This window comes from Crinia signifera, chromosome 6, assembly GCF_055691185.1.
Source record: "Crinia signifera chromosome 6, ASM5569118v1, whole genome shotgun sequence".
Lineage (NCBI taxonomy): Eukaryota > Metazoa > Chordata > Amphibia > Anura > Myobatrachidae > Crinia > Crinia signifera.
The window spans coordinates 58,863,376-58,891,108 of NC_139222.1; the positions used below are offsets into that span (position 1 = coordinate 58,863,376).

The following is a 27,733-nucleotide window of genomic DNA, read 5'->3' on the forward strand; positions in this document are numbered from 1 at the left end:
CTTTTGGCAGCTAAACAGTGTTGAGCCTCTTTAGTAGTTTAATTTAAGACCCCCTGCTAATATCATGTCCTGTAGGTCTTTTTACATTACCAACACATGATTTTTTTCAGTAAGCCAATACAGTTAGGAAACTTTTTTATTAGCTTACCTGGTGATAGAAGTAGAAGAGGGCAAAAAAGTGCCTGTATCTCAACTACAGCCATACCACATTGGATAGGCCCAATCTCGTCTGAACTTGGAAGCTAAGCAGTTTTGGGCCTGGTTAGTACTTGGGTGGGAGACCACATGGGAACACCAGGTGCTGTAGGATTTTTCACATTACAGGCAAATTGTTTTTATTCTCTAGCTATTTAAATTGGAAACTTTTTATTTTTATTGCCAGTACAGACATTTGGAAGAGGTCAAACAGACACAATAGCCATCACCTAAAGACTTACCACACTGTTTAGGCCCAATTCCAACTGCTTTTGGCAGCTAAACAGTGTTGGGCCTCTTTAGTAGTTTAATATAAGACTCCCTGCTAATATCATGTCCTGTAGGTCTTTTTACATTACCAACACATGATTTTTTTCAGTAAGCCAATACAGTTAGGAAACTTTTTTATTAGCTTACCTGGTGATAGAAGTAGAAGAGGGCAAAAAAGTGCCTGTATCTCACCTACAGCCATACCACATTGGATAGGCCCAATCTCATCTGATCTTGGAAGCTAAGCAGTGTTGGGCCTGGTTAGTACTTGGGTGGGAGACCACATGGGAACACCAGGTGCTGTAGATTTTTTCACATTACAGGCAAATTGTTTTTATTCTCTAGCTATTTAAATTGGAAACTTTTTCTTTTTATTGCCAGTACAGACATTTGGAAGAGGTCAAACAGACACAATAGCCATCACCTAAAGACTTACCACACTGTTTAGGCCCAATTCCAACTGCTTTTGGCAGCTAAACAGTGTTGAGCCTGTTTAGTAGTTTAATTTAAGACCCCCTGCTAATATCATGTCCTGTAGGTCTTTTTACATTACCAACACATGATTTTTTTCAGTAAGCCAATACAGTTAGGAAACTTTTGTATTAGCTTACCTGGTGATAGAAGTAGAAGAGGCCAAAAAAGTGCCTTTAACTCACCTACAGCCATACCACATTGGATAGGCCCAATCTCGTCTGATCTTGGAAGCTAAGCAGTGTTGGGCCTGTTTAGTACTTGGGTGGGAGACCACATGGGAACACCAGGTGCTGTAGGTTTTTTCACATTACTGGCAAATTGTTTTTATTCTCTAGCTATTTAAATTGGAAACTTTTTCTTTTTATTGCCAGTACAGACATTTGGAAGAGGTCAAACAGACACAATAGCCATCACCTAAAGACTTACCACACTGTTTAGGCCCAATTCCAACTGCTTTTGGCAGCTAAACAGTGTTGATCCTCTTTAGTAGTTTAATTTAAGACCCCCTGCTAATATCATGTACTGTAGGTCTTTTTACATTACCAACACATGATTTTTTTCAGTAAGCCAATACAGTTAGGAAACTTTTGTATTAGCTTACCTGGTGATAGAAGTAGAAGAGGGCAAAAAAGTGCCTGTATCTCACCTACAGCCATACCACATTGGATAGGCCCAATCTCGTCTGATCTTGGAAGCTAAGCAGTGTTGGGCCTGGTTAGTACTTGGGTGGGAGACCACATGGGAACACCAGGTGCTGTAGGTTTTTTCACATTACAGGCAAATTGTTTTTATTCTCTAGCTATTTAAATTGGAAACTTTTTCTTTTTATTGCCAGTACAGACATTTGGAAGAGGTCAAACAGACACAATAGCCATCACCTAAAGACTTACCACACTGTTTAGGCCCAATTCCAACTGCTTTTGGCAGCTAAACAGTGTTGAGCCTCTTTAGTAGTTTAATTTAAGACCCCCTGCTAATATCATGTCCTGTAGGTCTTTTTACATTACCAACACATGATTTTTTTCAGTAAGCCAATACAGTTAGGAAACTTTTTTATTAGCTTACCTGGTGATAGAAGTAGAAGAGGGCAAAAAAGTGCCTGTATCTCACCTACAGCCATACCACATTGGATAGGCCCAATCTCGTCTGATCTTGGAAGCTAAGCAGTGTTGGGCCTGGTTAGTACTTGGGTGGGAGACCACATGGGAACACCAGGTGCTGTAGGTTTTTTCACATTACAGGCAAATTGTTTTTATTCTCTAGCTATTTAAATTGGAAACTTTTTCTTTTTATTGCCAGTACAGACATTTGGAAGAGGTCAAACAGACACAATAGCCATCACCTAAAGACTTACCACACTGTTTAGGCCCAATTCCAACTGCTTTTGGCAGCTAAACAGTGTTGATCCTCTTTAGTAGTTTAATTTAAGACCCCCTGCTAATATCATGTCCTGTACGTCGTTTTACATTACCAACACATGATTTTTTTCAGTAAGCCAATACAGTTAGGAAACTTTTTTATTAGCTTACCTGGTGATAGAAGTAGAAGAGGGCAAAAAAGTGCCTGTATCTCACCTAGAGCCATACCACATTGGATAGGCCCAATCTCGTCTGATCTTGGAAGCTAAGCAGTGTTGGGCCTGGTTAGTACTTGGGTGGGAGACCACATGGGAACACCAGGTGCTGTAGGTTTTTTCACATTACAGGCAAATTGTTTTTATTCTCTAGCTATTTAAATTGGAAACTTTTTCTTTTTATTGCCAGCACAGACATTTGGAAGAGGTCAAACAGACACAATAGCCATCACCTAAAGACTTACCACACTGTTTAGGCCCAACTCCAACTGCTTTTGGCAGCTAAACAGTGTTGAGCCTCTTTAGTAGTTTAATTTAAGACCCCCTGCTAATATCATGTCCTGTAGGTCTTTTTACATTATCAACACATGATTTTTTTCAGTAAGCCAATACAGTTAGGAAACTTTTTTATTAGCTTACCTGGTGATAGAAGTAGAAGAGGGCAAAAAAGTGCCTGTATCTCACCTACAGCCATACCACATTGGATAGGCCCAATCTCGTCTGATCTTGGAAGCTAAGCAGTGTTGGGCCTGGTTAGTACTTGGGTGGGAGACCACATGGGAACACCAGGTGCTGTAGGTTTTTTCACATTACAGGCAAATTGTTTTTATTCTCTAGCTATTTAAATTGGAAACTTTTTCTTTTTATTGCCAGTACAGACATTTGGAAGAGGTCAAACAGACACAATAGCCATCACCTAAAGACTTACCACACTGTTTAGGCCCAATTCCAACTGCTTTTGGCAGCTAAACAGTGTTGATCCTCTTTAGTAGTTTAATTTAAGACCCCCTGCTAATATCATGTCCTGTAGGTCATTTTACATTACCAACACATGATTTTTTTCAGTAAGTCAATACAGTTAGGAAACTTTTTTATTAGCTTACCTGGTGATAGAAGTAGAAGAGGGCAAAAAAGTGCCTGTATCTCACCTAGAGCCATACCACATTGGATAGGCCCAATCTCGTCTGATCTTGGAAGCTAAGCAGTGTTGGGCCTGGTTAGTACTTGGGTGGGAGACCACATGGGAACACCAGGTGCTGTAGGTTTTTTCACATTACAGGCAAATTGTTTTTATTCTCTAGCTATTTAAATTGGAAACTTTTTCTTTTTATTGCCAGCACAGACATTTGGAAGAGGTCAAACAGACACAATAGCCATCACCTAAAGACTTACCACACTGTTTAGGCCCAACTCCAACTGCTTTTGGCAGCTAAACAGTGTTGAGCCTCTTTAGTAGTTTAATTTAAGACCCCCTGCTAATATCATGTCCTGTAGGTCTTTTTACATTATCAACACATGATTTTTTTCAGTAAGCCAATACAGTTAGGAAACTTTTTTATTAGCTTACCTGGTGATAGAAGTAGAAGAGGGCAAAAAAGTGCCTGTATCTCACCTAGAGCCATACCACATTGGATAGGCCCAATCTCGTCTGATCTTGGAAGCTAAGCAGTGTTGGGCCTGGTTAGTACTTGGGTGGGAGACCACATGGGAACACCAGGTGCTGTAGGTTTTTTCACATTACAGGCAAATTGTTTTTATTCTCTAGCTATTTAAATTGGAAACTTTTTCTTTTTATTGCCAGCACAGACATTTGGAAGAGGTCAAACAGACACAATAGCCATCACCTAAAGACTTACCACACTGTTTAGGCCCAACTCCAACTGCTTTTGGCAGCTAAACAGTGTTGAGCCTCTTTAGTAGTTTAATTTAAGACCCCCTGCTAATATCATGTCCTGTAGGTCTTTTTACATTATCAACACATGATTTTTTTCAGTAAGCCAATACAGTTAGGAAACTTTTTTATTAGCTTACCTGGTGATAGAAGTAGAACAGGGCAAAAAAGTGCCTGTATCTCACCTACAGCCATACCACATTGGATAGGCCCAATCTCGTCTGATCTTGGAAGCTAAGCAGTGTTGGGCCTGGTTAGTACTTGGGTGGGAGACCACATGGGAACACCAGGTGCTGTAGGTTTTTTCACATTACAGGCAAATTGTTTTTATTCTCTAGCTATTTAAATTGGAAACTTTTTCTTTTTATTGCCAGTACAGACATTTGGAAGAGGTCAAACAGACACAATAGCCATCACCTAAAGACTTACCACACTGTTTTGGCCCAATTCCAACTGCTTTTGGCAGCTAAACAGTGTTGAGCCTCTTTAGTAGTTTAATTTAAGACCCCCTGCTAATATCATGTCCTGTAGGTCTTTTTACATTACCAACACATGATTTTTTTCAGTAAGCCAATACAGTTAGGAAACTTTTGTATTAGCTTACCTGGTGATAGAAGTAGAAGAGGGCAAAAAAGTGAATTTAACTCACCTACAACCATACCACATTGGGTAGGCCCAATCTCGTCTAATCTTGGAAGTTAAGCAGTGTTGAACCTGGTTAGTACTTGGGTGGGAGACCACATGGGACCACCAGGTGCTGTAGGTTTTTTCACATTACTGGCAAATTGTTTTTATTCTCTAGCTATTTATATTGGAAACTTTTTCATTTTATTGCCAGCACAGACATTTGGAAGAGGTCAAACAGACACAATAGCCATCACCTAAAGACTTACCACAATGTTTAGGCTCAATTCCAACTGCTTTTGGCAGCTAAACAGTGTTGATCCTCTTTAGTAGTTTAATTTAAGACCCCCTGCTAATATCATGTCCTGTAGGTCTTTTTACATTACCAACACATGATTTTTTTCAGTAAGCCAATACAGTTAGGAAACTTTTGTATTAGCTTACCTGGTAATAGAAGTAGAAGAGGGCAAAAAAGTGGCTTTAACTCACCTACAGCCATACCACATTGGATAGGCCCAATCTCGTCTGCTCTTGGAAGCTAAGCAGTGTTGGGCCTGGTTAGTACTTGGGTGGGAGACCACATGGGAACACCAGGTGCTGTAGGTTTTTTCACATTACTGGCAAATTGTTTTTATTCTCTAGCTATTTAAATTGGAAACTTTTTCTTTTTATTGACAGCACAGACATTTGGAAGAGGTCAAACAGACACAATAGCCATCACCTAAAGACTTACCACACTGTTTAGGCCCAATTCCAACTGCTTTTGGCAGCTAAACAGTGTTGAGCCTCTTTAGTAGTTTAATTTAAGACCCCCTGCTAATATCATGTACTGTATGTCTTTTTACATTACCAACACATGATTTTTTTCAGTAAGCCAATACAGTTAGGAAACTTTTGTATTAGCTTACCTGGTGATAGAAGTAGAAGAGGGCAAAAAAGTGCCTGTATCTCACCTTCAGCCATACCCCATTGGATAGGCCCAATCTCGTCTGATCTTGGAAGCTAAGCAGTGTTGGGCCTGGTTAGTACTTGGGTGGGAGACCACATGGGAACACCAGGTGCTGTAGGTTTTTTCACATTACAGGCAAATTGTTTTTATTCTCTAGCTATTTAAATTGGAAACTTTTTCTTTTTATTGCCAGTACAGACATTTGGAAGAGGTCAAACAGACACAATAGCCATCACCTAATGACTTACCACACTGTTTAGGCCCAATTCCAACTGCTTTTGGCAGCTAAACAGTGTTGAGCCTCTTTAGTAGTTTAATTTAAGACCCCCTGCTAATATCATGTCCTGTAGGTCTTTTTACATTACCAACACATGATTTTTTTCAGTAAGCCAATACAGTTAGGAAACTTTTTTATTAGCTTACCTGGTGATAGAAGTAGAAGCGGGCAAAAAAGTGCCTGTATCTCACCTACAGCCATACCACATTGGATAGGCCCAATCTCGTCTGATCTTGGAAGCTAAGCAGTGTTGGGCCTGGTTAGTACTTGGGTGGGAGACCACATGGGAACACCAGGTGCTGTAGGTTTTTTCACATTACAGGCAAATTGTTTTTATTCTCTAGCTATTTAAATTGGAAACTTTTTCTTTTTATTGCCAGTACAGACATTTGGAAGAGGTCAAACAGACACAATAGCCATCACCTAAAGACTTACCACACTGTTTAGGCCCAATTCCAACTGCTTTTGGCAGCTAAACAGTGTTGATCCTCTTTAGTAGTTTAATTTAAGACCCCCTGCTAATATCATGTCCTGTAGGTCTTTTTACATTACCAACACATGATTTTTTTCAGTAAGCCAATACAGTTAGGAAACTTTTTTATTAGCTTACCTGGTGATAGAAGTAGAATAGGGCAAAAAAGTGCCTGTATCTCACCTACAGCCATACCACATTGGATAGGCCCAATCTCGTCTGATCTTGGAAGCTAAGCAGTGTTGGGCCTGGTTAGTACTTGGGTGGGAGACCACATGGGAACACCAGGTGCTGTAGGTTTTTTCACATTACAGGCAAATTGTTTTTATTCTCTAGCTATTTAAATTGGAAACTTTTTCTTTTTATTGCCAGCACAGACATTTGGAAGAGGTCAAACAGACACAATAGCCATCACCTAAAGACTTACCACACTGTTTAGGCCCAACTCCAACTGCTTTTGGCAGCTAAACAGTGTTGAGCCTCTTTAGTAGTTTAATTTAAGACCCCCTGCTAATATCATGTCCTGTAGGTCTTTTTACATTATCAACACATGATTTTTTTCAGTAAGCCAATACAGTTAGGAAACTTTTTTATTAGCTTACCTGGTGATAGAAGTAGAAGAGGGCAAAAAAGTGCCTGTATCTCACCTACAGCCATACCACATTGGATAGGCCCAATCTCGTCTGATCTTGGAAGCTAAGCAGTGTTGGGCCTGGTTAGTACTTGGGTGGGAGACCACATGGGAACACCAGGTGCTGTAGGTTTTTTCACATTACAGGCAAATTGTTTTTATTCTCTAGCTATTTAAATTGGAAACTTTTTCTTTTTATTGCCAGTACAGACATTTGGAAGAGGTCAAACAGACACAATAGCCATCACCTAAAGACTTACCACACTGTTTAGGCCCAATTCCAACTGCTTTTGGCAGCTAAACAGTGTTGATCCTCTTTAGTAGTTTAATTTAAGACCCCCTGCTAATATCATGTCCTGTAGGTCGTTTTACATTACCAACACATGATTTTTTTCAGTAAGCCAATACAGTTAGGAAACTTTTTTATTAGCTTACCTGGTGATAGAAGTAGAAGAGGGCAAAAAAGTGCCTGTATCTCACCTAGAGCCATACCACATTGGATAGGCCCAATCTCGTCTGATCTTGGAAGCTAAGCAGTGTTGGGCCTGGTTAGTACTTGGGTGGGAGACCACATGGGACCACCAGGTGCTGTAGGTTTTTTCACATTACTGGCAAATTGTTTTTATTCTCTAGCTATTTATATTGGAAACTTTTTCATTTTATTGCCAGCACAGACATTTGGAAGAGGTCAAACAGACACAATAGCCATCACCTAAAGACTTACCACAATGTTTAGGCTCAATTCCAACTGCTTTTGGCAGCTAAACAGTGTTGATCCTCTTTAGTAGTTTAATTTAAGACCCCCTGCTAATATCATGTCCTGTAGGTCTTTTTACATTACCAACACATGATTTTTTTCAGTAAGCCAATACAGTTAGGAAACTTTTGTATTAGCTTACCTGGTAATAGAAGTAGAAGAGGGCAAAAAAGTGGCTTTAACTCACCTACAGCCATACCACATTGGATAGGCCCAATCTCGTCTGCTCTTGGAAGCTAAGCAGTGTTGGGCCTGGTTAGTACTTGGGTGGGAGACCACATGGGAACACCAGGTGCTGTAGGTTTTTTCACATTACTGGCAAATTGTTTTTATTCTCTAGCTATTTAAATTGGAAACTTTTTCTTTTTATTGACAGCACAGACATTTGGAAGAGGTCAAACAGACACAATAGCCATCACCTAAAGACTTACCACACTGTTTAGGCCCAATTCCAACTGCTTTTGGCAGCTAAACAGTGTTGAGCCTCTTTAGTAGTTTAATTTAAGACCCCCTGCTAATATCATGTACTGTATGTCTTTTTACATTACCAACACATGATTTTTTTCAGTAAGCCAATACAGTTAGGAAACTTTTGTATTAGCTTACCTGGTGATAGAAGTAGAAGAGGGCAAAAAAGTGCCTGTATCTCACCTTCAGCCATACCACATTGGATAGGCCCAATCTCGTCTGATCTTGGAAGCTAAGCAGTGTTGGGCCTGGTTAGTACTTGGGTGGGAGACCACATGGGAACACCAGGTGCTGTAGGTTTTTTCACATTACAGGCAAATTGTTTTTATTCTCTAGCTATTTAAATTGGAAACTTTTTCTTTTTATTGCCAGTACAGACATTTGGAAGAGGTCAAACAGACACAATAGCCATCACCTAATGACTTACCACACTGTTTAGGCCCAATTCCAACTGCTTTTGGCAGCTAAACAGTGTTGAGCCTCTTTAGTAGTTTAATTTAAGACCCCCTGCTAATATCATGTCCTGTAGGTCTTTTTACATTACCAACACATGATTTTTTTCAGTAAGCCAATACAGTTAGGAAACTTTTTTATTAGCTTACCTGGTGATAGAAGTAGAAGCGGGCAAAAAAGTGCCTGTATCTCACCTACAGCCATACCACATTGGATAGGCCCAATCTCGTCTGATCTTGGAAGCTAAGCAGTGTTGGGCCTGGTTAGTACTTGGGTGGGAGACCACATGGGAACACCAGGTGCTGTAGGTTTTTTCACATTACAGGCAAATTGTTTTTATTCTCTAGCTATTTAAATTGGAAACTTTTTCTTTTTATTGCCAGTACAGACATTTGGAAGAGGTCAAACAGACACAATAGCCATCACCTAAAGACTTACCACACTGTTTAGGCCCAATTCCAACTGCTTTTGGCAGCTAAACAGTGTTGATCCTCTTTAGTAGTTTAATTTAAGACCCCCTGCTAATATCATGTCCTGTAGGTCGTTTTACATTACCAACACATGATTTTTTTCAGTAAGCCAATACAGTTAGGAAACTTTTTTATTAGCTTACCTGGTGATAGAAGTAGAAGAGGGCAAAAAAGTGCCTGTATCTCACCTACAGCCATACCACATTGGATAGGCCCAATCTCGTCTGATCTTGGAAGCTAAGCAGTGTTGGGCCTGGTTAGTACTTGGGTGGGAGACCACATGGGAACACCAGGTGCTGTAGGTTTTTTCACATTACAGGCAAATTGTTTTTATTCTCTAGCTATTTAAATTGGAAACTTTTTCTTTTTATTGCCAGCACAGACATTTGGAAGAGGTCAAACAGACACAATAGCCATCACCTAAAGACTTACCACACTGTTTAGGCCCAACTCCAACTGCTTTTGGCAGCTAAACAGTGTTGAGCCTCTTTAGTAGTTTAATTTAAGACCCCCTGCTAATATCATGTCCTGTAGGTCTTTTTACATTATCAACACATGATTTTTTTCAGTAAGCCAATACAGTTAGGAAACTTTTTTATTAGCTTACCTGGTGATAGAAGTAGAAGAGGGCAAAAAAGTGCCTGTATCTCACCTACAGCCATACCACATTGGATAGGCCCAATCTCGTCTGATCTTGGAAGCTAAGCAGTGTTGGGCCTGTTTAGTACTTGGGTGGGAGACCACATGGGAACACCAGGTGCTGTAGGTTTTTTCACATTACAGGCAAATTGTTTTTATTCTCTAGCTATTTAAATTGGAAACTTTTTATTTTTATTGCCAGTACAGACATTTGGAAGAGGTCAAACAGACACAATAGCCATCACCTAAAGACTTACCACACTGTTTTGGCCCAATTCCAACTGCTTTTGGCAGCTAAACAGTGTTGAGCCTCTTTAGTAGTTTAATTTAAGACCCCCTGCTAATATCATGTCCTGTAGGTCTTTTTACATTACCAACACATGATTTTTTTCAGTAAGCCAATACAGTTAGGAAACTTTTTTATTAGCTTACCTGGTGATAGAAGTAGAAGAGGGCAAAAAAGTGCCTGTATCTCACCTACAGCCATACCACATTGGATAGGCCCAATCTCGTCTGATCTTGGAAACTAAGCAGTGTTGGGCCTGGTTAGTACTTGGGTGGGAGACCACATGGGAACACCAGGTGCTGTAGGTTTTTTCACATTACAGGCAAATTGTTTTTATTCTCTAGCTATTTAAATTGGAAACTTTTTCTTTTTATTGCCAGTACAGACATTTGGAAGAGGTCAAACAGACACAATAGCCATCACCTAAAGACTTACCACACTGTTTAGGCCCAATTCCAACTGCTTTTGGCAGCTAAACAGTGTTGAGCCTCTTAATAGTTTAATTTAAGACCCCCTGCTAATATCATGTCCTGTAGGTCTTTTTACATTACCAACACATGATTTTTTTCAGTAAGCCAATACAGTTAGGAAACTTTTGTATTAGCTTACCTGGTGATAGAAGTAGAAGAGGGCAAAAAAGTGAATTTAACTCACCTACAACCATACCACATTGGATAGGCCCAATCTCGTCTAATCTTGGAAGCTAAGCAGTGTTGAACCTGTTTAGTACTTGGGTGGGAGACCACATGGGAACACCAGGTGCTGTAGGTTTTTTCACATTACTGGCAAATTGTTTTTATTCTCTAGCTATTTAAATTGGAAACTTTTTCTTTTTATTGACAGCACAGACATTTGGAAGAGGTCAAACAGACACAATAGCCATCACCTAAAGACTTACCACACTGTTTAGGCCCAATTCCAACTGCTTTTGGCAGCTAAACAGTGTTGAGCCTCTTTAGTAGTTTAATTTAAGACCCCCTGCTAATATCATGTCCTGTAGGTCTTTTTACATTACCAACACATGATTTTTTTCAGTAAGCCAATACAGTTAGGAAACTTTTTTATTAGCTTACCTGGTAAAAGAAGTAGAAGAGGGCAAAAAAGTGCCTGTATTTCAACTACAGCCATACCACATTGGATAGGCCCAATCTCGTCTGATCTTGGAAGCTAAGCAGTGTTGGGCCTGGTTAGTACTTGGGTGGGAGACCACATGGGAACACCAGGTGCTGTAGGTTTTTTCACATTACAGGCAAATTGTTTTTATTCTCTAGCTATTTAAATTGGAAACTTTTTCTTTTTATTGCCAGTACAGACATTTGGAAGAGGTCAAACAGACACAATAGCCATCACATAAAGACTTACCACACTGTTTAGGCCCAATTCCAACTGCTTTTGGCAGCTAAACAGTGTTGAGCCCCTTTAGTAGTTTAATTTAAGACCCCCTGCTAATATCATGTCCTGTAGGTCTTTTTACATTACCAACACATGATTTTTTTCAGTAAGCCAATACAGTTAGGAAACTTTTTTATTAGCTTACCAGGTGATAGAAGTAGAAGAGGGCAAAAAAGTGCCTGTATTTCACCTACAGCCATACCACATTGGATAGGCCCAATCTCGTCTGTTCTTGGAAGCTAAGCAGTGTTGGGCCTGGTTAGTACTTGGGTAAGAGACCACATGGGAACACCAGGTGCTGTAGGTTTTTTCACATTACAGGCAAATTGTTTTTATTCTCTAGCTATTTATATTGGAAACTTTTTCTTTTTATTGCCAGTACAGACATTTGGAAGAGGTCAAACAGACACAATAGCCATCACCTAAAGACTTACCACACTGTTTAGGCCCAATTCCAACTGCTTTTGGCAGCTAAACAGTGTTGATCCTCTTTAGTAGTTTAATTTAAGACCCCCTGCTAATATCATGTCCTGTAGGTCGTTTTACATTACCAACACATGATTTTTTTCAGTAAGCCAATACAGTTAGGAAACTTTTTTATTAGCTTACCTGGTGATAGAAGTAGAAGAGGGCAAAAAAGTGCCTGTATCTCACCTACAGCCATACCACATTGGATAGGCCCAATCTCGTCTGATCTTGGAAGCTAAGCAGTGTTGGGCCTGGTTAGTACTTGGGTGGGAGACCACATGGGAACACCAGGTGCTGTAGGTTTTTTCACATTACAGGCAAATTGTTTTTATTCTCTAGCTATTTAAATTGGAAACTTTTTCTTTTTATTGCCAGCACAGACATTTGGAAGAGGTCAAACAGACACAATAGCCATCACCTAAAGACTTACCACACTGTTTAGGCCCAACTCCAACTGCTTTTGGCAGCTAAACAGTGTTGAGCCTCTTTAGTAGTTTAATTTAAGACCCCCTGCTAATATCATGTCCTGTAGGTCTTTTTACATTATCAACACATGATTTTTTTCAGTAAGCCAATACAGTTAGGAAACTTTTTTATTAGCTTACCTGGTGATAGAAGTAGAAGAGGGCAAAAAAGTGCCTGTATCTCACCTACAGCCATACCACATTGGATAGGCCCAATCTCGTCTGATCTTGGAAGCTAAGCAGTGTTGGGCCTGGTTAGTACTTGGGTGGGAGACCACATGGGAACACCAGGTGCTGTAGGTTTTTTCACATTACAGGCAAATTGTTTTTATTCTCTAGCTATTTAAATTGGAAACTTTTTATTTTTATTGCCAGTACAGACATTTGGAAGAGGTCAAACAGACACAATAGCCATCACCTAAAGACTTACCACACTGTTTTGGCCCAATTCCAACTGCTTTTGGCAGCTAAACAGTGTTGAGCCTCTTTAGTAGTTTAATTTAAGACCCCCTGCTAATATCATGTCCTGTAGGTCTTTTTACATTACCAACACATGATTTTTTTCAGTAAGCCAATACAGTTAGGAAACTTTTTTATTAGCTTACCTGGTGATAGAAGTAGAAGAGGGCAAAAAAGTGCCTGTATCTCACCTACAGCCATACCACATTGGATAGGCCCAATCTCGTCTGATCTTGGAAACTAAGCAGTGTTGGGCCTGGTTAGTACTTGGGTGGGAGACCACATGGGAACACCAGGTGCTGTAGGTTTTTTCACATTACAGGCAAATTGTTTTTATTCTCTAGCTATTTAAATTGGAAACTTTTTCTTTTTATTGCCAGTACAGACATTTGGAAGAGGTCAAACAGACACAATAGCCATCACCTAAAGACTTACCACACTGTTTAGGCCCAATTCCAACTGCTTTTGGCAGCTAAACAGTGTTGAGCCTCTTAATAGTTTAATTTAAGACCCCCTGCTAATATCATGTCCTGTAGGTCTTTTTACATTACCAACACATGATTTTTTTCAGTAAGCCAATACAGTTAGGAAACTTTTGTATTAGCTTACCTGGTGATAGAAGTAGAAGAGGGCAAAAAAGTGAATTTAACTCACCTACAACCATACCACATTGGATAGGCCCAATCTCGTCTAATCTTGGAAGCTAAGCAGTGTTGAACCTGTTTAGTACTTGGGTGGGAGACCACATGGGAACACCAGGTGCTGTAGGTTTTTTCACATTACTGGCAAATTGTTTTTATTCTCTAGCTATTTAAATTGGAAACTTTTTCTTTTTATTGACAGCACAGACATTTGGAAGAGGTCAAACAGACACAATAGCCATCACCTAAAGACTTACCACACTGTTTAGGCCCAATTCCAACTGCTTTTGGCAGCTAAACAGTGTTGAGCCTCTTTAGTAGTTTAATTTAAGACCCCCTGCTAATATCATGTCCTGTAGGTCTTTTTACATTACCAACACATGATTTTTTTCAGTAAGCCAATACAGTTAGGAAACTTTTTAATTAGCTTACCTGGTAAAAGAAGTAGAAGAGGGCAAAAAAGTGCCTGTATTTCAACTACAGCCATACCACATTGGATAGGCCCAATCTCGTCTGATCTTGGAAGCTAAGCAGTGTTGGGCCTGGTTAGTACTTGGGTGGGAGACCACATGGGAACACCAGGTGCTGTAGGTTTTTTCACATTACAGGCAAATTGTTTTTATTCTCTAGCTATTTAAATTGGAAACTTTTTCTTTTTATTGCCAGTACAGACATTTGGAAGAGGTCAAACAGACACAATAGCCATCACATAAAGACTTACCACACTGTTTAGGCCCAATTCCAACTGCTTTTGGCAGCTAAACAGTGTTGAGCCCCTTTAGTAGTTTAATTTAAGACCCCCTGCTAATATCATGTCCTGTAGGTCTTTTTACATTACCAACACATGATTTTTTTCAGTAAGCCAATACAGTTAGGAAACTTTTTTATTAGCTTACCAGGTGATAGAAGTAGAAGAGGGCAAAAAAGTGCCTGTATTTCACCTACAGCCATACCACATTGGATAGGCCCAATCTCGTCTGTTCTTGGAAGCTAAGCAGTGTTGGGCCTGGTTAGTACTTGGGTAAGAGACCACATGGGAACACCAGGTGCTGTAGGTTTTTTCACATTACAGGCAAATTGTTTTTATTCTCTAGCTATTTATATTGGAAACTTTTTCTTTTTATTGCCAGCACAGACATTTGGAAGAGGTCAAACAGACACAATAGCCATCACCTAAAGACTTACCACACTGTTAAGGCTCAATTCCAACTGCTTTTGGCAGCTAAACAGTGTTGAGCCTCTTTTGTAGTTTAATTTAAGACCCCCTGCTAATATCATGTCCTGTAGGTCTTTTTACATTACCAACACATGACTTTTTTCAGTAAGCCAATACAGTTAGGAAACTTTTGTATTAGCTTACCTGGTGATAGAAGTAGAAGAGGGCAAAAAAGTGCCTTTAACTCACCTACAGCAATACCACATTGGATAGGCCCAATCTCGTCTGATCTTGGAAGCTAAGCAGTGTTGGGCCTGGTTAGTACTTGGGTGGGAGACCACATGGGAACACCAGGTGCTGTAGGTTTTTTCACATTACTGGCAAATTGTTTTTATTCTCTAGCTATTTAAATTTGAAACTTTTTCTTTTTATTGCCAGCACAGACATTTGGAAGAGGTCAAACAGACACAATAGCCATCACCTAAAGACTTACCTCACTGTTTAGGCCCAATTCCAACTGCTTTTGGCAGCTAAACAGTGTTGAGCCTCTTTAGTAGTTTAATTTAAGACCCCCTGCTAATATCATGTCCTGTAGGTCTTTTTACATTACCAACACATGATTTTTTTCAGTAAGCCAATACAGTTAGGAAACTTTTTTATTAGCTTACCTGGTGATAGAAGTAGAAGAGGGCAAAAAAGTGCCTGTATCTCAACTACAGCCATACCACATTGGATAGGCCCAATCTCGTCTGAACTTGGAAGCTAAGCAGTTTTGGGCCTGGTTAGTACTTGGGTGGGAGACCACATGGGAACACCAGGTGCTGTAGGATTTTTCACATTACAGGCAAATTGTTTTTATTCTCTAGCTATTTAAATTGGAAACTTTTTATTTTTATTGCCAGTACAGACATTTGGAAGAGGTCAAACAGACACAATAGCCATCACCTAAAGACTTACCACACTGTTTAGGCCCAATTCCAACTGCTTTTGGCAGCTAAACAGTGTTGGGCCTCTTTAGTAGTTTAATATAAGACTCCCTGCTAATATCATGTCCTGTAGGTCTTTTTACATTACCAACACATGATTTTTTTCAGTAAGCCAATACAGTTAGGAAACTTTTTTATTAGCTTACCTGGTGATAGAAGTAGAAGAGGGCAAAAAAGTGCCTGTATCTCACCTACAGCCATACCACATTGGATAGGCCCAATCTCGTCTGATCTTGGAAGCTAAGCAGTGTTGGGCCTGGTTAGTACTTGGGTGGGAGACCACATGGGAACACCAGGTGCTGTAGATTTTTTCACATTACAGGCAAATTGTTTTTATTCTCTAGCTATTTAAATTGGAAACTTTTTCTTTTTATTGCCAGTACAGACATTTGGAAGAGGTCAAACAGACACAATAGCCATCACCTAAAGACTTACCACACTGTTTAGGCCCAATTCCAACTGCTTTTGGCAGCTAAACAGTGTTGAGCCTGTTTAGTAGTTTAATTTAAGACCCCCTGCTAATATCATGTCCTGTAGGTCTTTTTACATTACCAACACATGATTTTTTTCAGTAAGCCAATACAGTTAGGAAACTTTTGTATTAGCTTACCTGGTGATAGAAGTAGAAGAGGCCAAAAAAGTGCCTTTAACTCACCTACAGCCATACCACATTGGATAGGCCCAATCTCGTCTGATCTTGGAAGCTAAGCAGTGTTGGGCCTGTTTAGTACTTGGGTGGGAGACCACATGGGAACACCAGGTGCTGTAGGTTTTTTCACATTACTGGCAAATTGTTTTTATTCTCTAGCTATTTAAATTGGAAACTTTTTCTTTTTATTGCCAGTACAGACATTTGGAAGAGGTCAAACAGACACAATAGCCATCACCTAAAGACTTACCACACTGTTTAGGCCCAATTCCAACTGCTTTTGGCAGCTAAACAGTGTTGATCCTCTTTAGTAGTTTAATTTAAGACCCCCTGCTAATATCATGTACTGTAGGTCTTTTTACATTACCAACACATGATTTTTTTCAGTAAGCCAATACAGTTAGGAAACTTTTGTATTAGCTTACCTGGTGATAGAAGTAGAAGAGGGCAAAAAAGTGCCTGTATCTCACCTACAGCCATACCACATTGGATAGGCCCAATCTCGTCTGATCTTGGAAGCTAAGCAGTGTTGGGCCTGGTTAGTACTTGGGTGGGAGACCACATGGGAACACCAGGTGCTGTAGGTTTTTTCACATTACAGGCAAATTGTTTTTATTCTCTAGCTATTTAAATTGGAAACTTTTTCTTTTTATTGCCAGTACAGACATTTGGAAGAGGTCAAACAGACACAATAGCCATCACCTAAAGACTTACCACACTGTTTAGGCCCAATTCCAACTGCTTTTGGCAGCTAAACAGTGTTGAGCCTCTTTAGTAGTTTAATTTAAGACCCCCTGCTAATATCATGTCCTGTAGGTCTTTTTACATTACCAACACATGATTTTTTTCAGTAAGCCAATACAGTTAGGAAACTTTTTTATTAGCTTACCTGGTGATAGAAGTAGAAGAGGGCAAAAAAGTGCCTGTATCTCACCTACAGCCATACCACATTGGATAGGCCCAATCTCGTCTGATCTTGGAAGCTAAGCAGTGTTGGGCCTGGTTAGTACTTGGGTGGGAGACCACATGGGAACACCAGGTGCTGTAGGTTTTTTCACATTACAGGCAAATTGTTTTTATTCTCTAGCTATTTAAATTGGAAACTTTTTCTTTTTATTGCCAGTACAGACATTTGGAAGAGGTCAAACAGACACAATAGCCATCACCTAAAGACTTACCACACTGTTTAGGCCCAATTCCAACTGCTTTTGGCAGCTAAACAGTGTTGATCCTCTTTAGTAGTTTAATTTAAGACCCCCTGCTAATATCATGTCCTGTAGGTCGTTTTACATTACCAACACATGATTTTTTTCAGTAAGCCAATACAGTTAGGAAACTTTTTTATTAGCTTACCTGGTGATAGAAGTAGAAGAGGGCAAAAAAGTGCCTGTATCTCACCTAGAGCCATACCACATTGGATAGGCCCAATCTCGTCTGATCTTGGAAGCTAAGCAGTGTTGGGCCTGGTTAGTACTTGGGTGGGAGACCACATGGGAACACCAGGTGCTGTAGGTTTTTTCACATTACAGGCAAATTGTTTTTATTCTCTAGCTATTTAAATTGGAAACTTTTTCTTTTTATTGCCAGCACAGACATTTGGAAGAGGTCAAACAGACACAATAGCCATCACCTAAAGACTTACCACACTGTTTAGGCCCAACTCCAACTGCTTTTGGCAGCTAAACAGTGTTGAGCCTCTTTAGTAGTTTAATTTAAGACCCCCTGCTAATATCATGTCCTGTAGGTCTTTTTACATTATCAACACATGATTTTTTTCAGTAAGCCAATACAGTTAGGAAACTTTTTTATTAGCTTACCTGGTGATAGAAGTAGAAGAGGGCAAAAAAGTGCCTGTATCTCACCTACAGCCATACCACATTGGATAGGCCCAATCTCGTCTGATCTTGGAAACTAAGCAGTGTTGGGCCTGGTTAGTACTTGGGTGGGAGACCACATGGGAACACCAGGTGCTGTAGGTTTTTTCACATTACAGGCAAATTGTTTTTATTCTCTAGCTATTTAAATTGGAAACTTTTTCTTTTTATTGCCAGTACAGACATTTGGAAGAGGTCAAACAGACACAATAGCCATCACCTAAAGACTTACCACACTGTTTAGGCCCAATTCCAACTGCTTTTGGCAGCTAAACAGTGTTGAGCCTCTTTAGTAGTTTAATTTAAGACCCCCTGCTAATATCATGTCCTGTAGGTCTTTTTACATTACCAACACATGATTTTTTTCAGTAAGCCAATACAGTTAGGAAACTTTTGTATTAGCTTACCTGGTGATAGAAGTAGAAGAGGGCAAAAAAGTGAATTTAACTCACCTACAACCATACCACATTGGATAGGCCCAATCTCGTCTAATCTTGGAAGCTAAGCAGTGTTGAACCTGGTTAGTACTTGGGTGGGAGACCACATGGGACCACCAGGTGCTGTAGGTTTTTTCACATTACTGGCAAATTGTTTTTATTCTCTAGCTATTTATATTGGAAACTTTTTCATTTTATTGCCAGCACAGACATTTGGAAGAGGTCAAACAGACACAATAGCCATCACCTAAAGACTTACCACAATGTTTAGGCTCAATTCCAACTGCTTTTGGCAGCTAAACAGTGTTGAGCCTTTTTTGTAGTTTAATTTAAGACCCCCTGCTAATATCATGTCCTGTAGGTCTTTTTACATTACCAACACATGATTTTTATCAGTAAGCCAATACAGTTAGGAAACTTTTGTTTTAGCTTACCTGGTAATAGAAGAAGAAGAGGGCAAAAAAGTGGCTTTAACTCACCTACAGCCATACCACATTGGATAGGCCCAATCTCGTCTGCTCTTGGAAGTGTTGGGCCTGGTTAGTACTGGGGTGGGAGACCACATGGGAACACCAGGTGCTGTAGGTTTTTTCACATTACTGGCAAATTGTTTTTATTCTCTAGCTATTTAAATTGGAAACTTTTTCTTTTTATTGACAGCACAGACATTTGGAAGAGGTCAAACAGACACAATAGCCATCAACTAAAGACTTACCACACTGTTTAGGCCCAATTCCAACTGCTTTTGGCAGCTAAACAGTGTTGAGCCTCTTTAGTAGTTTAATTTAAGACCCCCTGCTAATATCATGTCCTGTAGGTCTTTTTACATTACCAACACATGATTTTTTTCAGTAAGCCAATACAGTTAGGAAACTTTTTTATTAGCTTACCTGGTAAAAGAAGTAGAAGAGGGCAAAAAAGTGCCTGTATTTCACCTACAGCCATACCACATTGGATAGGCCCAATCTCGTCTGTTCTTGGAAGCTAAGCAGTGTTGGGCCTGGTTAGTACTTGGGTAAGAGACCACATGGGAACACCAGGTGCTGTAGGTTTTTTCACATTACAGGCAAATTGTTTTTATTCTCTAGCTATTTATATTGGAAACTTTTTCTTTTTATTGCCAGCACAGACATTTGGAAGAGGTCATACAGACACAATAGCCATCACCTAAAGACTTACCACACTGTTTAGGCTCAATTCCAACTGCTTTTGGCAGCTAAACAGTGTTGAGCCTCTTTTGTAGTTTAATTTAAGACCCCCTGCTAATATCATGTCCTGTAGGTCTTTTTACATTACCAAAACATGACTTTTTTCAGTAAGCCAATACAGTTAGGAAACTTTTGTATTAGCTTACCTGGTGATAGAAGTAGAAGAGGGCAAAAAAGTGCCTTTAACTCACCTACAGCCATACCACATTGGATAGGCCCAATCTCGTCTGATCTTGGAAGCTAAGCAGTGTTGGGCCTGGTTAGTACTTGGGTGGGAGACCACATGGGAACACCAGGTGCTGTAGGTTTTTTCACATTACTGGCAAATTGTTTTTATTCTCTAGCTATTTAAATTTGAAACTTTTTCTTTTTATTGCCAGCACAGACATTTGGAAGAGGTCAAACAGACACAATAGCCATCACCTAAAGACTTACCTCACTGTTTAGGCCCAATTCCAACTGCTTTTGGCAGCTAAACAGTGTTGAGCCTCTTTAGTAGTTTAATTTAAGACCCCCTGCTAATATCATGTCCTGTAGGTCTTTTTACATTACCAACACATGATTTTTTTCAGTAAGCCAATACAGTTAGGAAACTTTTTTATTAGCTTACCTGGTGATAGAAGTAGAAGAGGGCAAAAAAGTGCCTGTATCTCAACTACAGCCATACCACATTGGATAGGCCCAATCTCGTCTGAACTTGGAAGCTAAGCAGTTTTGGGCCTGGTTAGTACTTGGGTGGGAGACCACATGGGAACACCAGGTGCTGTAGGTTTTTTCACATTACAGGCAAATTGTTTTTATTCTCTAGCTATTTAAATTGGAAACTTTTTATTTTTATTGCCAGTACAGACATTTGGAAGAGGTCAAACAGACACAATAGCCATCACCTAAAGACTTACCACACTGTTTAGGCCCAATTCCAACTGCTTTTGGCAGCTAAACAGTGTTGGGCCTCTTTAGTAGTTTAATATAAGACTCCCTGCTAATATCATGTCCTGTAGGTCTTTTTACATTACCAACACATGATTTTTTTCAGTAAGCCAATACAGTTAGGAAACTTTTTTATTAGCTTACCTGGTGATAGAAGTAGAAGAGGGCAAAAAAGTGCCTGTGTCTCACCTACAGCCATACCACATTGGATAGGCCCAATCTCGTCTGATCTTGGAAGCTAAGCAGTGTTGGGCCTGGTTAGTACTTGGGTGGGAGACCACATGGGAACACCAGGTGCTGTAGATTTTTTCACATTACAGGCAAATTGTTTTTATTCTCTAGCTATTTAAATTGGAAACTTTTTCTTTTTATTGCCAGTACAGACATTTGGAAGAGGTCAAACAGACACAATAGCCATCACCTAAAGACTTACCACACTGTTTAGGCCCAATTCCAACTGCTTTTGGCAGCTAAACAGTGTTGAGCCTGTTTAGTAGTTTAATTTAAGACCCCCTGCTAATATCATGTCCTGTAGGTCTTTTTACATTACCAACACATGATTTTTTTTTAAGTAAGCCAATACAGTTAGGAAACTTTTTTATTAGCTTACCTGGTGATAGAAGTAGAAGAGGGCAAAAAAGTGCCTGTATCTCACCTACAGCCATATCACATTGGATAGGCCCAATCTCGTCTGATCTTGGAAGCTAAGCAGTGTTGGGCCTGGTTAGTACTTGGGTGGGAGACCACCTGGGAACACCAGGTGCTGTGGGTTTTTTCACATTACTGGCAAATTGTTTTTATTCTCTAGCTATTTAAATTGGAAACTTTTTTTTTTTATTGCCAGCACAGACATTTGGAAGAGGTCAAACAGACACAATAGCCATCACCTAAAGACTTACCAAACTGTTTAGGCCCAATTCCAACTGCTTTTGGCAGCTAAACAGTGTTGAGCCTCTTTAGTAGTTTAATTTAAGACCCCCTGCTAATATCATGTCCTGTAGGTCTTTTTACATTACCAACACATGATTTTTTTCAGTAAGCCAATACAGTTAGGAAACTTTTGTATTAGCTTACCTGGTGATAGAAGTAGAATAGGGCAAAAAAGTGGCTTTAACTCACCTACAGCCATACCACATTGGATAGGCCCAATCTCGTCTGATCTTGGAAGCTAAGCAGTGTTGGGCCTGGTTAGTACTTGGGTGGGAGACCACATGGGAACACCAGGTGCTGTAGGTTTTTTCACATTACAGGCAAATTGTTTTTATTCTCTAGCTATTTAAATTGGAAACTTTTTATTTTTATTGCCAGTACAGACATTTGGAAGAGGTCAAACAGACACAATAGCAATCACCTAAAGACTTACCACACTGTTTAGGCCCAATTCCAACTGCTTTTGGCAGCTAAACATTGTTGGGCCTCTTTAGTAGTTTAATTTAAGACTCCCTGCTAATATCATGTCCTGTAGGTCTTTTTACATTACCAACACATGATTTTTTTCAGTAAGCCAATACAGTTAGGAAACTTTTTTATTAACTTACCAGGTGATAGAAGTAGAAGAGGGCAAAAAAGTGCCTGTGTTTCACCTACAGCCATACCACATTGGATAGGCCCAATCTCGTCTGTTCTTGGAAGCTAAGCAGTGTTGGGCCTGGTTAGTACTTGGGTAAGAGACCACATGGGAACACCAGGTGCTGTAGGTTTTTTCACATTACAGGCAAATTGTTTTTATTCTCTAGCTATTTATATTGGAAACTTTTTCTTTTTACTGCCAGCACAGACATTTGGAAGAGGTCAAACAGACACAATAGCCATCACCTAAAGACTTACCACACTGTTTAGGCTCAATTCCAACTGCTTTTGGCAGCTAAACAGTGTTGAGCCTCTTTTGTAGTTTAATTTAAGACCCCCTGCTAATATCATGTCCTGTAGGTCTTTTTACATTACCAACACATGACTTTTTTTCAGTAAGCCAATACAGTTAGGAAACTTTTGTATTAGCTTACCTGGTGATAGAAGTAGAAGAGGGCAAAAAAGTGCCTTTAACTCACCTACAGCCATACCACATTGGATAGGCCCAATCTCGTCTGATCTTGGAAGCTAAGCAGTGTTGGGCCTGGTTAGTACTTGGGTGGGAGACCACATGGGAACACCAGGTGCTGTAGGTTTTTTCACATTACAGGCAAATTGTTTTTATTCTTTAGCTATTTAAATTTGAAACTTTTTCTTTTTATTGCCAGCACAGACATTTGGAAGAGGTCAAACAGACACAATAGCCATCACCTAAAGACTTACCTCACTGTTTAGGCCCAATTCCAACTGCTTTTGGCAGCTAAACAGTGTTGAGCCTCTTTAGTAGTTTAATTTAAGACCCCCTGCTAATATCATGTCCTGTAGGTCTTTTTACATTACCAACACATGATTTTTTTCAGTAAGCCAATACAGTTAGGAAACTTTTTTATTAGCTTACCTGGTGATAGAAGTAGAAGAGGGCAAAAAAGTGCCTGTATCTCAACTACAGCCATACCACATTGGATAGGCCCAATCTCGTCTGAATTTGGAAGCTAAGCAGTTTTGGGCCTGGTTAGTACTTGGGTGGGAGACCACATGGGAACACCAGGTGCTGTAGGTTTTTTCACATTACAGGCAAATTGTTTTTATTCTCTAGCTATTTAAATTGGAAACTTTTTATTTTTATTGCCAGTACAGACATTTGGAAGAGGTCAAACAGACACAATAGCCATCACCTAAAGACTTACCACACTGTTTAGGCCCAATTCCAACTGCTTTTGGCAGCTAAACAGTGTTGGGCCTCTTTAGTAGTTTAATATAAGACTCCCTGCTAATATCATGTCCTGTAGGTCTTTTTACATTACCAACACATGATTTTTTTCAGTAAGCCAATACAGTTAGGAAACTTTTTTATTAGCTTACCTGGTGATAGAAGTAGAAGAGGGCAAAAAAGTGCCTGTATCTCACCTACAGCCATACCACATTGGATAGGCCCAATCTCGTCTGATCTTGGAAGCTAAGCAGTGTTGGGCCTGGTTAGTACTTGGGTGGGAGACCACATGGGAACACCAGGTGCTGTAGATTTTTTCACATTACAGGCAAATTGTTTTTATTCTCTAGCTATTTAAATTGGAAACTTTTTCTTTTTATTGCCAGTACAGACATTTGGAAGAGGTCAAACAGACACAATAGCCATCACCTAAAGACTTACCACACTGTTTAGGCCCAATTCCAACTGCTTTTGGCAGCTAAACAGTGTTGAGCCTGTTTAGTAGTTTAATTTAAGACCCCCTGCTAATATCATGTCCTGTAGGTCTTTTTACATTACCAACACATGATTTTTTTTAAGTAAGCCAATACAGTTAGGAAACTTTTTTATTAGCTTACCTGGTGATAGAAGTAGAAGAGGGCAAAAAAGTGCCTGTATCTCACCTACAGCCATACCACATTGGATAGGCCCAATCTCGTCTGATCTTGGAAGCTAAGCAGTGTTGGGCCTGGTTAGTACTTGGGTGGGAGACCACCTGGGAACACCAGGTGCTGTAGTTTTTTTCACATTACTGGCAAATTGTTTTTATTCTCTAGCTATTTAAATTGGAAACTTTTTCTTTTTATTGCCAGCACAGACATTTGGAAGAGGTCAAACAGACACAATAGCCATCACCTAAAGACTTACCAAACTGTTTAGGCCCAATTCCAACTGCTTTTGGCAGCTAAACAGTGTTGAGCCTCTTTAGTAGTTTAATTTAAGACCCCCTGCTAATATCATGTCCTGTAGGTCTTTTTACATTACCAACACATGATTTTTTTCAGTAAGCCAATACAGTTAGGAAACTTTTGTATTAGCTTACCTGGTGATAGAAGTAGAATAGGGCAAAAAAGTGGCTTTAACTCACCTACAGCCATACCACATTGGATAGGCCCAATCTCGTCTGATCTTGGAAGCTAAGCAGTGTTGGGCCTGGTTAGTACTTGGGTGGGAGACCACATGGGAACGCCAGGTGCTGTAGGTTTTTTCACATTACAGGCAAATTGTTTTTATTCTCTAGCTATTTAAATTGGAAACTTTTTATTTTTATTGCCAGTACAGACATTTGGAAGAGGTCAAACAGACACAATAGCCATCACCTAAAGACTTACCACACTGTTTAGGCCCAATTCCAACTGCTTTTGGCAGCTAAACATTGTTGGGCCTCTTTAGTAGTTTAATTTAAGACCCCCTGCTAATATCATGTCCTGTAGGTCTTTTTACATTACCAACACATGATTTTTTTCAGTAAGCCAATACAGTTAGGAAACTTTTTTATTAGCTTACCTGGTGATAGAAGTAGAAGAGGGCAAAAAAGTGCCTGTATCTCACCTACAGCCATACCACATTGGATAGGCCCAATCTCGTCTGATCTTGGAAGCAAAGCAGTGTTGGGCCTGGTTAGTACTTGGGTGGGAGACCACATGGGAACACCAGGTGCTGTAGATTTTTTCACATTACAGGCAAATTGTTTTTATTCTCTAGCTATTTAAATTGGAAACTTTTTCTTTTTATTGCCAGTACAGACATTTGGAATAGGTCAAACAGACACAATAGCCATCACCTAAAGACTTACCACACTGTTTAGGGCCAATTCCAACTGCTTTTGGCAGCTAAAAAGTGTTGAGCCTGTTTAGTAGTTTAATTTAAGACCCCCTGCTAATATCATGTCTTGTAGGTCTTTTTACATTACCAACACATGATTTTTTTTAAGTAAGCCAATACAGTTAGGAAACTTTTTTATTAGCTTACCTGGTGATAGAAGTAGAAGAGGGCAAAAAAGTGCCTGTATCTCACCTACAGCCATACCACATTGGATAGGCCCAATCTCGTCTGATCTTGGAAGCTAAGCAGTGTTGGGCCTGGTTAGTACTTGGGTGGGAGACCACCTGGGAACACCAGGTGCTGTAGTTTTTTTCACATTACTGGCAAATTGTTTTTATTCTCTAGCTATTTAAATTGGAAACTTTTTCTTTTTATTGCCAGCACAGACATTTGGAAGAGGTCAAACAGACACAATAGCCATCACCTAAAGACTTACCACACTGTTTAGGGCCAATTCCAACTGCTTTTGGCAGCTAAAAAGTGTTGAGCCTGTTTAGTAGTTTAATTTAAGACCCCCTGCTAATATCATGTCTTGTAGGTCTTTTTACATTACCAACACATGATTTTTTTTAAGTAAGCCAATACAGTTAGGAAACTTTTTTATTAGCTTACCTGGTGATAGAAGTAGAAGAGGGCAAAAAAGTGCCTGTATCTCACCTACAGCCATACCACATTGGATAGGCCCAATCTCGTCTGATCTTGGAAGCTAAGCAGTGTTGGGCCTGGTTAGTACTTGGGTGGGAGACCACCTGGGAACACCAGGTGCTGTAGTTTTTTTCACATTACTGGCAAATTGTTTTTATTCTCTAGCTATTTAAATTGGAAACTTTTTCTTTTTATTGCCAGCACAGACATTTGGAAGAGGTCAAACAGACACAATAGCCATCACCTAAAGACTTACCAAACTGTTTAGGCCCAATTCCAACTGCTTTTGGCAGCTAAACAGTGTTGAGCCTCTTTAGTAGTTTAATTTAAGACCCCCTGCTAATATCATGTCCTGTAGGTCTTTTTACATTACCAACACATGATTTTTTTCAGTAAGCCAATACAGTTAGGAAACTTTTGTATTAGCTTACCTGGTGATAGAAGTAGAATAGGGCAAAAAAGTGGCTTTAACTCACCTACAGCCATACCACATTGGATAGGCCCAATCTCGTCTGATCTTGGAAGCTAAGCAGTGTTGGGCCTGGTTAGTACTTGGGTGGGAGACCACATGGGAACACCAGGTGCTGTAGGTTTTTTCACATTACAGGCAAATTGTTTTTATTCTCTAGCTATTTAAATTGGAAACTTTTTATTTTTATTGCCAGTACAGACATTTGGAAGAGGTCAAACAGACACAATAGCAATCACCTAAAGACTTACCACACTGTTTAGGCCCAATTCCAACTGCTTTTGGCAGCTAAACATTGTTGGGCCTCTTTAGTAGTTTAATTTAAGACCCCCTGCTAATATCATGTCCTGTAGGTCTTTTTACATTACCAACACATGATTTTTTTCAGTAAGCCAATACAGTTAGGAAACTTTTTTATTAGCTTACCTGGTGATAGAAGTAGAAGAGGGCAAAAAAGTGCCTGCATCTCACCTACAGCCATACCACATTGGATAGGCCCAATCTCGCCTGATCTTGGAAGCTAAGCAGTGTTGGGCCTGGTTAGTACTTGGGTGGGAGACCACATGGGAACACCAGGTGATGTAGGTTTTTTCACATTACAGGCAAATTGTTTTTATTCTCTAGCTATTTAAATTGGAAACTTTTTCTTTTTATTGCCAGTACAGACATTTGGAAGAGGTCAAACAGACACAATAGCCATCACCTAAAGACTTACCACACTGTTTAGGCCCAATTCCAACTGCTTTTGGCAGCTAAACAGTGTTGAGCCTGTTTAGTAGTTTAATTTAGGACCCCCTGCTAATATCATGTCCTGTAGGTCTTTTTACATTACCAACACATGATTTTTTTCAGTAAGCCAATACAGTTAGGAAACTTTTTTATTAGCTTACCTGGTGATAGAAGTAGAAGAGGGCAAAAAAGTGCCTGTATCTCACCTACAGCCATACCACATTGGATAGGCCCAATCTCGTCTGATCTTGGAAGCTAAGCAGTGTTGGGCCTGGTTAGTACTTGGGTGGGAGACCACATGGGAACACCAGGTGCTGTAGGTTTTTTCACATTACAGGCAACCTGTTTTTATTCTCTAGCTATTTAAATTGGAA

The 27,733-nt window shown here is 39.8% G+C and overlaps 47 non-coding genes and 13 pseudogenes across 47 annotated transcripts; all 60 read left to right on the forward strand.

The window, feature by feature from the left end:
* The first annotated feature begins 191 nt into the window (after positions 1-191).
* LOC146010596 (5S ribosomal RNA) lies at positions 192-310 on the forward strand (annotated as a pseudogene).
* Positions 311-655: 345 nt separating this feature from the next.
* On the forward strand, positions 656-774 carry LOC146014550 (5S ribosomal RNA). The gene has a single exon (XR_014447500.1). It is a non-coding gene; the product is annotated as a 5S ribosomal RNA (ribosomal RNA).
* A 345-nt stretch (positions 775-1,119) lies between these two features.
* On the forward strand, positions 1,120-1,238 carry LOC146014890 (5S ribosomal RNA). Its single transcript, XR_014447831.1, has one exon. It is a non-coding gene; the product is annotated as a 5S ribosomal RNA (ribosomal RNA).
* Positions 1,239-1,583: 345 nt separating this feature from the next.
* Positions 1,584-1,702, forward strand: LOC146012987 (5S ribosomal RNA). The gene has a single exon (XR_014445977.1). It is a non-coding gene; the product is annotated as a 5S ribosomal RNA (ribosomal RNA).
* Positions 1,703-2,047: 345 nt separating this feature from the next.
* LOC146012988 (5S ribosomal RNA) lies at positions 2,048-2,166 on the forward strand. Its single transcript, XR_014445978.1, has one exon. It is a non-coding gene; the product is annotated as a 5S ribosomal RNA (ribosomal RNA).
* Positions 2,167-2,511: 345 nt separating this feature from the next.
* On the forward strand, positions 2,512-2,630 carry LOC146015525 (5S ribosomal RNA). The gene has a single exon (XR_014448444.1). It is a non-coding gene; the product is annotated as a 5S ribosomal RNA (ribosomal RNA).
* Positions 2,631-2,975: 345 nt separating this feature from the next.
* LOC146012989 (5S ribosomal RNA) lies at positions 2,976-3,094 on the forward strand. The gene has a single exon (XR_014445979.1). It is a non-coding gene; the product is annotated as a 5S ribosomal RNA (ribosomal RNA).
* Positions 3,095-3,439: 345 nt separating this feature from the next.
* Positions 3,440-3,558, forward strand: LOC146015527 (5S ribosomal RNA). Its single transcript, XR_014448445.1, has one exon. It is a non-coding gene; the product is annotated as a 5S ribosomal RNA (ribosomal RNA).
* Positions 3,559-3,903: 345 nt separating this feature from the next.
* Positions 3,904-4,022, forward strand: LOC146015528 (5S ribosomal RNA). The gene has a single exon (XR_014448446.1). It is a non-coding gene; the product is annotated as a 5S ribosomal RNA (ribosomal RNA).
* Positions 4,023-4,367: 345 nt separating this feature from the next.
* Positions 4,368-4,486, forward strand: LOC146012990 (5S ribosomal RNA). Its single transcript, XR_014445980.1, has one exon. It is a non-coding gene; the product is annotated as a 5S ribosomal RNA (ribosomal RNA).
* A 345-nt stretch (positions 4,487-4,831) lies between these two features.
* Positions 4,832-4,950, forward strand: LOC146011557 (5S ribosomal RNA; annotated as a pseudogene).
* A 345-nt stretch (positions 4,951-5,295) lies between these two features.
* LOC146015736 (5S ribosomal RNA) lies at positions 5,296-5,414 on the forward strand. Its single transcript, XR_014448648.1, has one exon. It is a non-coding gene; the product is annotated as a 5S ribosomal RNA (ribosomal RNA).
* Positions 5,415-5,759: 345 nt separating this feature from the next.
* LOC146016368 (5S ribosomal RNA) lies at positions 5,760-5,878 on the forward strand. The gene has a single exon (XR_014449262.1). It is a non-coding gene; the product is annotated as a 5S ribosomal RNA (ribosomal RNA).
* Positions 5,879-6,223: 345 nt separating this feature from the next.
* On the forward strand, positions 6,224-6,342 carry LOC146012991 (5S ribosomal RNA). The gene has a single exon (XR_014445981.1). It is a non-coding gene; the product is annotated as a 5S ribosomal RNA (ribosomal RNA).
* A 345-nt stretch (positions 6,343-6,687) lies between these two features.
* Positions 6,688-6,806, forward strand: LOC146012992 (5S ribosomal RNA). Its single transcript, XR_014445982.1, has one exon. It is a non-coding gene; the product is annotated as a 5S ribosomal RNA (ribosomal RNA).
* A 345-nt stretch (positions 6,807-7,151) lies between these two features.
* LOC146012993 (5S ribosomal RNA) lies at positions 7,152-7,270 on the forward strand. Its single transcript, XR_014445983.1, has one exon. It is a non-coding gene; the product is annotated as a 5S ribosomal RNA (ribosomal RNA).
* Positions 7,271-7,615: 345 nt separating this feature from the next.
* LOC146010587 (5S ribosomal RNA) lies at positions 7,616-7,734 on the forward strand (annotated as a pseudogene).
* A 345-nt stretch (positions 7,735-8,079) lies between these two features.
* Positions 8,080-8,198, forward strand: LOC146015737 (5S ribosomal RNA). The gene has a single exon (XR_014448649.1). It is a non-coding gene; the product is annotated as a 5S ribosomal RNA (ribosomal RNA).
* A 345-nt stretch (positions 8,199-8,543) lies between these two features.
* Positions 8,544-8,662, forward strand: LOC146015270 (5S ribosomal RNA). Its single transcript, XR_014448196.1, has one exon. It is a non-coding gene; the product is annotated as a 5S ribosomal RNA (ribosomal RNA).
* A 345-nt stretch (positions 8,663-9,007) lies between these two features.
* Positions 9,008-9,126, forward strand: LOC146012996 (5S ribosomal RNA). The gene has a single exon (XR_014445985.1). It is a non-coding gene; the product is annotated as a 5S ribosomal RNA (ribosomal RNA).
* Positions 9,127-9,471: 345 nt separating this feature from the next.
* Positions 9,472-9,590, forward strand: LOC146012997 (5S ribosomal RNA). The gene has a single exon (XR_014445986.1). It is a non-coding gene; the product is annotated as a 5S ribosomal RNA (ribosomal RNA).
* A 345-nt stretch (positions 9,591-9,935) lies between these two features.
* On the forward strand, positions 9,936-10,054 carry LOC146014891 (5S ribosomal RNA). Its single transcript, XR_014447832.1, has one exon. It is a non-coding gene; the product is annotated as a 5S ribosomal RNA (ribosomal RNA).
* Positions 10,055-10,399: 345 nt separating this feature from the next.
* LOC146017307 (5S ribosomal RNA) lies at positions 10,400-10,518 on the forward strand. The gene has a single exon (XR_014450185.1). It is a non-coding gene; the product is annotated as a 5S ribosomal RNA (ribosomal RNA).
* Positions 10,519-10,862: 344 nt separating this feature from the next.
* Positions 10,863-10,981, forward strand: LOC146011459 (5S ribosomal RNA; annotated as a pseudogene).
* A 345-nt stretch (positions 10,982-11,326) lies between these two features.
* On the forward strand, positions 11,327-11,445 carry LOC146015220 (5S ribosomal RNA). Its single transcript, XR_014448149.1, has one exon. It is a non-coding gene; the product is annotated as a 5S ribosomal RNA (ribosomal RNA).
* Positions 11,446-11,790: 345 nt separating this feature from the next.
* LOC146011171 (5S ribosomal RNA) lies at positions 11,791-11,909 on the forward strand (annotated as a pseudogene).
* A 345-nt stretch (positions 11,910-12,254) lies between these two features.
* On the forward strand, positions 12,255-12,373 carry LOC146012998 (5S ribosomal RNA). The gene has a single exon (XR_014445987.1). It is a non-coding gene; the product is annotated as a 5S ribosomal RNA (ribosomal RNA).
* A 345-nt stretch (positions 12,374-12,718) lies between these two features.
* Positions 12,719-12,837, forward strand: LOC146012999 (5S ribosomal RNA). The gene has a single exon (XR_014445988.1). It is a non-coding gene; the product is annotated as a 5S ribosomal RNA (ribosomal RNA).
* A 345-nt stretch (positions 12,838-13,182) lies between these two features.
* On the forward strand, positions 13,183-13,301 carry LOC146017319 (5S ribosomal RNA). The gene has a single exon (XR_014450196.1). It is a non-coding gene; the product is annotated as a 5S ribosomal RNA (ribosomal RNA).
* A 344-nt stretch (positions 13,302-13,645) lies between these two features.
* LOC146011461 (5S ribosomal RNA) lies at positions 13,646-13,764 on the forward strand (annotated as a pseudogene).
* A 345-nt stretch (positions 13,765-14,109) lies between these two features.
* On the forward strand, positions 14,110-14,228 carry LOC146015221 (5S ribosomal RNA). Its single transcript, XR_014448150.1, has one exon. It is a non-coding gene; the product is annotated as a 5S ribosomal RNA (ribosomal RNA).
* A 345-nt stretch (positions 14,229-14,573) lies between these two features.
* Positions 14,574-14,692, forward strand: LOC146011172 (5S ribosomal RNA; annotated as a pseudogene).
* Positions 14,693-15,037: 345 nt separating this feature from the next.
* Positions 15,038-15,156, forward strand: LOC146014735 (5S ribosomal RNA). The gene has a single exon (XR_014447679.1). It is a non-coding gene; the product is annotated as a 5S ribosomal RNA (ribosomal RNA).
* A 345-nt stretch (positions 15,157-15,501) lies between these two features.
* On the forward strand, positions 15,502-15,620 carry LOC146010597 (5S ribosomal RNA; annotated as a pseudogene).
* A 345-nt stretch (positions 15,621-15,965) lies between these two features.
* Positions 15,966-16,084, forward strand: LOC146015293 (5S ribosomal RNA). The gene has a single exon (XR_014448219.1). It is a non-coding gene; the product is annotated as a 5S ribosomal RNA (ribosomal RNA).
* A 345-nt stretch (positions 16,085-16,429) lies between these two features.
* LOC146014893 (5S ribosomal RNA) lies at positions 16,430-16,548 on the forward strand. Its single transcript, XR_014447834.1, has one exon. It is a non-coding gene; the product is annotated as a 5S ribosomal RNA (ribosomal RNA).
* A 345-nt stretch (positions 16,549-16,893) lies between these two features.
* Positions 16,894-17,012, forward strand: LOC146013000 (5S ribosomal RNA). Its single transcript, XR_014445989.1, has one exon. It is a non-coding gene; the product is annotated as a 5S ribosomal RNA (ribosomal RNA).
* Positions 17,013-17,357: 345 nt separating this feature from the next.
* Positions 17,358-17,476, forward strand: LOC146013001 (5S ribosomal RNA). Its single transcript, XR_014445990.1, has one exon. It is a non-coding gene; the product is annotated as a 5S ribosomal RNA (ribosomal RNA).
* A 345-nt stretch (positions 17,477-17,821) lies between these two features.
* LOC146015529 (5S ribosomal RNA) lies at positions 17,822-17,940 on the forward strand. Its single transcript, XR_014448447.1, has one exon. It is a non-coding gene; the product is annotated as a 5S ribosomal RNA (ribosomal RNA).
* A 345-nt stretch (positions 17,941-18,285) lies between these two features.
* LOC146017330 (5S ribosomal RNA) lies at positions 18,286-18,404 on the forward strand. The gene has a single exon (XR_014450207.1). It is a non-coding gene; the product is annotated as a 5S ribosomal RNA (ribosomal RNA).
* Positions 18,405-18,749: 345 nt separating this feature from the next.
* On the forward strand, positions 18,750-18,868 carry LOC146011532 (5S ribosomal RNA; annotated as a pseudogene).
* A 345-nt stretch (positions 18,869-19,213) lies between these two features.
* LOC146011723 (5S ribosomal RNA) lies at positions 19,214-19,324 on the forward strand (annotated as a pseudogene).
* Positions 19,325-19,669: 345 nt separating this feature from the next.
* Positions 19,670-19,788, forward strand: LOC146011173 (5S ribosomal RNA; annotated as a pseudogene).
* Positions 19,789-20,133: 345 nt separating this feature from the next.
* Positions 20,134-20,252, forward strand: LOC146013002 (5S ribosomal RNA). The gene has a single exon (XR_014445991.1). It is a non-coding gene; the product is annotated as a 5S ribosomal RNA (ribosomal RNA).
* Positions 20,253-20,597: 345 nt separating this feature from the next.
* On the forward strand, positions 20,598-20,716 carry LOC146017025 (5S ribosomal RNA). The gene has a single exon (XR_014449901.1). It is a non-coding gene; the product is annotated as a 5S ribosomal RNA (ribosomal RNA).
* A 345-nt stretch (positions 20,717-21,061) lies between these two features.
* LOC146015294 (5S ribosomal RNA) lies at positions 21,062-21,180 on the forward strand. The gene has a single exon (XR_014448220.1). It is a non-coding gene; the product is annotated as a 5S ribosomal RNA (ribosomal RNA).
* Positions 21,181-21,527: 347 nt separating this feature from the next.
* Positions 21,528-21,646, forward strand: LOC146015967 (5S ribosomal RNA). The gene has a single exon (XR_014448874.1). It is a non-coding gene; the product is annotated as a 5S ribosomal RNA (ribosomal RNA).
* A 345-nt stretch (positions 21,647-21,991) lies between these two features.
* LOC146013003 (5S ribosomal RNA) lies at positions 21,992-22,110 on the forward strand. The gene has a single exon (XR_014445992.1). It is a non-coding gene; the product is annotated as a 5S ribosomal RNA (ribosomal RNA).
* Positions 22,111-22,455: 345 nt separating this feature from the next.
* LOC146011175 (5S ribosomal RNA) lies at positions 22,456-22,574 on the forward strand (annotated as a pseudogene).
* A 346-nt stretch (positions 22,575-22,920) lies between these two features.
* LOC146013004 (5S ribosomal RNA) lies at positions 22,921-23,039 on the forward strand. Its single transcript, XR_014445993.1, has one exon. It is a non-coding gene; the product is annotated as a 5S ribosomal RNA (ribosomal RNA).
* A 345-nt stretch (positions 23,040-23,384) lies between these two features.
* On the forward strand, positions 23,385-23,503 carry LOC146010737 (5S ribosomal RNA; annotated as a pseudogene).
* A 345-nt stretch (positions 23,504-23,848) lies between these two features.
* On the forward strand, positions 23,849-23,967 carry LOC146015295 (5S ribosomal RNA). The gene has a single exon (XR_014448221.1). It is a non-coding gene; the product is annotated as a 5S ribosomal RNA (ribosomal RNA).
* A 346-nt stretch (positions 23,968-24,313) lies between these two features.
* Positions 24,314-24,432, forward strand: LOC146014372 (5S ribosomal RNA). The gene has a single exon (XR_014447324.1). It is a non-coding gene; the product is annotated as a 5S ribosomal RNA (ribosomal RNA).
* Positions 24,433-24,777: 345 nt separating this feature from the next.
* Positions 24,778-24,896, forward strand: LOC146014354 (5S ribosomal RNA). The gene has a single exon (XR_014447302.1). It is a non-coding gene; the product is annotated as a 5S ribosomal RNA (ribosomal RNA).
* A 345-nt stretch (positions 24,897-25,241) lies between these two features.
* On the forward strand, positions 25,242-25,360 carry LOC146016736 (5S ribosomal RNA). The gene has a single exon (XR_014449617.1). It is a non-coding gene; the product is annotated as a 5S ribosomal RNA (ribosomal RNA).
* Positions 25,361-25,706: 346 nt separating this feature from the next.
* On the forward strand, positions 25,707-25,825 carry LOC146014373 (5S ribosomal RNA). Its single transcript, XR_014447325.1, has one exon. It is a non-coding gene; the product is annotated as a 5S ribosomal RNA (ribosomal RNA).
* Positions 25,826-26,171: 346 nt separating this feature from the next.
* LOC146014374 (5S ribosomal RNA) lies at positions 26,172-26,290 on the forward strand. Its single transcript, XR_014447326.1, has one exon. It is a non-coding gene; the product is annotated as a 5S ribosomal RNA (ribosomal RNA).
* A 345-nt stretch (positions 26,291-26,635) lies between these two features.
* Positions 26,636-26,754, forward strand: LOC146013005 (5S ribosomal RNA). Its single transcript, XR_014445994.1, has one exon. It is a non-coding gene; the product is annotated as a 5S ribosomal RNA (ribosomal RNA).
* Positions 26,755-27,099: 345 nt separating this feature from the next.
* On the forward strand, positions 27,100-27,218 carry LOC146010289 (5S ribosomal RNA). The gene has a single exon (XR_014444804.1). It is a non-coding gene; the product is annotated as a 5S ribosomal RNA (ribosomal RNA).
* A 345-nt stretch (positions 27,219-27,563) lies between these two features.
* LOC146013007 (5S ribosomal RNA) lies at positions 27,564-27,682 on the forward strand. The gene has a single exon (XR_014445996.1). It is a non-coding gene; the product is annotated as a 5S ribosomal RNA (ribosomal RNA).
* Positions 27,683-27,733: the final 51 nt, after the last annotated feature.